Source organism: Schistocerca cancellata, chromosome 9 (assembly GCF_023864275.1).
Source record: "Schistocerca cancellata isolate TAMUIC-IGC-003103 chromosome 9, iqSchCanc2.1, whole genome shotgun sequence".
NCBI lineage: Eukaryota > Metazoa > Arthropoda > Insecta > Orthoptera > Acrididae > Schistocerca > Schistocerca cancellata.
The window spans coordinates 46,508,759-46,512,971 of record NC_064634.1 but is presented as its reverse complement, the minus strand read 5'-3'; the positions used below and the strand labels follow the sequence as shown (position 1 = coordinate 46,512,971).

At 43.0% G+C, this 4,213-nt stretch overlaps 1 non-coding gene across 1 annotated transcript; it reads right to left on the bottom strand.

Annotated features, from left to right (window-relative positions):
- Positions 1-3,730: 3,730 nt before the first annotated feature.
- Positions 3,731-3,805, bottom strand: Trnas-cga (transfer RNA serine (anticodon CGA)). The gene has a single exon. It is a non-coding gene; the product is annotated as a tRNA-Ser (tRNA).
- Between the last annotated feature and the right edge of the window lie 408 nt (positions 3,806-4,213).

The window sequence follows — 4,213 nt, the reverse complement described above, 5'->3', positions numbered from 1 at the left end:
TCAGAAGATCAACAGTTGTCAGAAGCATGAATAAATGCTAAAATCTCCGAATCGAGGATAATATGCTTTATACCCTAATGGCTCTCTTATTTCCTCAATTGTAGTTTTATTCAAACGCTACTTAAGTAGCAAAAGTGAAGGGGAATTCCACAAAATGACCGCTTTTCTCATTTGGTAGTGAAAAGTGGTCAGAGACAGAGAAAAGGAAAAATAGCACTCAACTGAAGTGGAATCTGGTTTTCTGATGCTTATACCTGGATGTCTCCGCTCAGCAAGCTAATATGCCAAGTTGCGCGAAGCAGTTACTGGTACGCCGTAATATCTTCGTTCCATGTCAGAAACATGGTTAAGGAGTTTTCCCTCTTGCTGTTGGCTGAACACACAACTGATGTACCCAACAAGCTTCTTGTCTTAAATAGCATCATGCTTTTTTAAAAGGACTCTCCTTTCAAGTGTGAGTCTCGACGAACTGAAAAGTTTGGCTGCTGTAGCGAACTGCATCTCTTCTTTTCCTTCAGCATCCAACGTCTATAGCACAGCTTCGGAATCCCATGACTGTTGCAGTGATTTCCTTAAATAATTTGATGCCATCTTAACATAGCTTTTCACCAAGTAGTTAATACAGTAATACCTTAGTAAACTTTTTTTATGAAACATACTCGTCTTATCGCTTCGGCTGTCGGGAAACAAGGTAGATACAATACGAAAAATATGGCCACTTGACCACTTTACCCCGTCGGGCGACTAGCCGCCATGTTCGAATGTGCACCATTACGCTAAATGGTGTATGAATAAGAAATTACTTAACCTAGGCAATTCATACATATGTGGTTTCAAAAGCCAAAAGATAAAGCTTTATCAGAATTATTACAATTACCGTCATAATATATACATATTTTTAAGATACGTAAATGAATTTGTAGCTAGCCTTATGTCAAATGTAGAGAAAACACAGACTGTTTTACCACAGAGGAGCACGGGCAACTATCGCCAGGAAACTCGCTGACGAAAACAAAGAAGTTTCTTCGAATAGTTATAAATGTTCAGCAACAGGCTGCAGCAATCTCCAAGAGAATAAAACGGAGTGGCCATTTTCCGCAAGCTGGCCATTACAGATGTCCTTACGCTACCCCCCCAATGAACCATGGACCTTGCCGTTGGTGGGAAGGCTTGCGTGCCTCAGCGATACAGATAGCCGTACCGTAGGTACAACCACAACGGAGGGGTATGTGTTGAGAGGCCAGACAAACGTGTGGTTCCTGAAGAGGGGCAGCAGCCTTTTCAGTAGTTGCAAGGGCAACAGTCTGGATGATTGACTGATCTGGCCTTGTAACAATAACCAAAACGGCCTTGCTGTGCTGGTACTGCGAACGGCTGAAAGCAAGGGGAAACTACGGCCGTAATTTTTCCCGAGGGCATGCAGCTTTACTGTATGATTAAATGATGATGGCGTCCTCTTGGGTAAAATATTCCGGAGGTAAAATAGTCCCCCATTCGGATCTCCGGGCGAGGACTACTCAAGAGGATGTCGTTATCAGGAGAAAGAAATCTGGCGTTCTACGGATGGGAGCGTGGAATGTCAGATCCCTTAATCGGGCAGGTAGGTTAGAAAATTTAAAAAGGGAAATGGACAGGTTAAAGTTAGATATAGTGGGAATTAGTGAAGTTCGGTGGCAGGAGGAACAAGACTTCTGGTCAGGTGACTACAGGGTTATAAACACAACGTCAAATAGGGGTAATGCAGGAGTAGGTTTAATAATGAATAGGAAAATAGGAATGCGGGTAAGCTACTACAAACAGCATAGTGAACGCATTATTGTGGCCAAGATAGATACGAAGCCCACACCTACTACAGTAGTACAAGTTTATATGCCAACTAGCTCTGCAGATGACGAAGAAATTGAAGAAATGTATGATGAAATAAAAGAAATTATTCAGATAGTGAAGGGAGACGAAAATTTAATAGTCATGGGTGACTGGAATTCGAGTGTAGGAAAAGGGAGAGAAGGAAACGTAGTAGGCGAATATGGATTGCGGCTAAGAAATGAAAGAGGAAGCCGCCTGGTAGAATTTTGCACAGAGCACAACTTAATCATAGCTAACATTTGGTTTAAGAATCATGATAGAAGGTTGTATACATGGAAGAACCCTGGAGATAGGATTGGGGAGAAGAGAAGTTTGTGGCAAAACTTGACCAGAAGAAGGGATCGTTTGGTAGGACATGTTCTGAAGCATCAAGGGATCACCAATTTAGAATTGGAGGGCAGCGTGGAGGGTAAAAATCGTAGGGGGAGACCAAGAGATGAATACACTAAGCAGATTCAGAAGGATATAGGTTCTGGGAGATGAAGAAGCTTGCACAGGATAGAGTAGCATGGAGAGCTGCATCGAACCAGTCTCAGGACTGAAGACCACAACAACAACAACATACGCTACTACTGGAGGTGTTTTGCCGTTGCTTTCGTCCGACATATTATGAAATGACAAGTGGCTGTCTGAGTCGTGTGCATCGCTGTGGCGAATGCTTGTACAGTGTAGAGTTGTCACCATCATGCAGAGTATCTTCGCAGACGTGTGACTGTCTCGAAGAATATTTCACTTATTGAATCCAGACCCTTATAAGCTACTGGACGGCAGATGTTCCACAGGAACGAAAGTAACTTCGCGTGTATCTCAAGGGAGCGTAGTAGGACATCCAATGCTTTCAACAGACATGAACGATTTATCAGATAGGATAATCAGCTCTCTAACTATCGTCCACTGACGCTACTATTTTGCACAGGAAAGTATCATCATTTGGATGATCGTAAGGAAATTCAGGACGGCTTGGACAAAATTACCGCTTGGTGTGTTAAATGGCAGCTCTCTTTATAAGAGGAAAATTCTGAGAGAATATCTACAACAAAAATTTCAAGATTAGTGATAAATATTAAGTGTACCAGAGTGTACAGGCTGTGGAAGGGCTGGCCGAGTACGTGGTTATCCTTAACAACTTTTATTAAAACCAAATAAACCACATAATAATTCTCAGGCGCAGTGCCTTAAATAAATACAATCCAGCTCATTTACAAAAAATAATAAAAATACTAAATAAAATTTAGCTGCTCGCGCACACACGCCCAAATAATTCTCATGGTAAGTGCCTTGAATAAAAATAATTCAGATTCAGTTTCTTAAAGCGCTTGCTAACGACTCTGTAAACAGTTGCAGTATTTACATTATGCGACTAGTTGCAAACCTTAGAGATTCATTTTCAAGTCAGGACTACTGAGCCTGCACTGGCAGTGCCTGATCTTAATAGCAAACATCAAAGTGCCAACACATGCTTTATAAACGTTTGCAGAATGACTGCCACATCAACACGTACCTCTTACCAAGTCAAAATTTTGACTTGGCAAGAGGCGCGTGTGGATTGTGGCATTCATTCTGCAAACATTTATAAAACAAGTGTTGCCACTTTGATGTTTGTCATTACGACCAGGCACTGTCAGAGCAGCCTCAGTAGGTCAGATTTGAAAATGAATCTCTAAGGTTTGGAACTAGACGCATAATATAAATGCTGCTACTGTTTACAGAGTCGTTAATAAACGCTTTAAGGAATTTATTGAAGTTGCTGGTTCGCTGTCAACAAAATGTTGAAACTGAAAAAAAGTTCCAGTTTCCAGAATGAGATTTTCACTCTGCAGCGGAGCGTGCACTGATATGAAACTTCCTGGCAGATTAAAACTGTGTGCCGGACCGAGACTCGAACTCGGGACCTTTGCCTTTCGCGGGCAAGCGCTCTACCAACTGAGCTACCCAAGCACGACTCACGCCCCGTCCACACAGCTTTACTTCTGCCAGTATCTCGTCTCCTACCTTCCAAACTTTACAGAAGCTCTCCTGCGAACCTTGCAGAACTAGCACTCCTGAAAGAAAGGATATTGCGGAGACATGGCTCAGCCACAGCCTGGGGGATGTTTCGAGAATGAGATTTTCACTCTGCAGCGGAGTGTGCGCTTATGAAACTTCCTGCCAGATTAAAACTGTGTGCCGGACCGAGACTCGAACTCGGGACCGTTGCCTATCGCGGGCAAGTGCTCTACTAACTGAGCTACCCAAGCACGACTCACGCCCCGTCCTCACAGCTTTACTTCTGCCAGTACCTCGTCTCCTATCTTCCAAACTTCACAGAAGCTCTCTTGCGAAACTTGCAGCTGTGAGGACGGGGCAT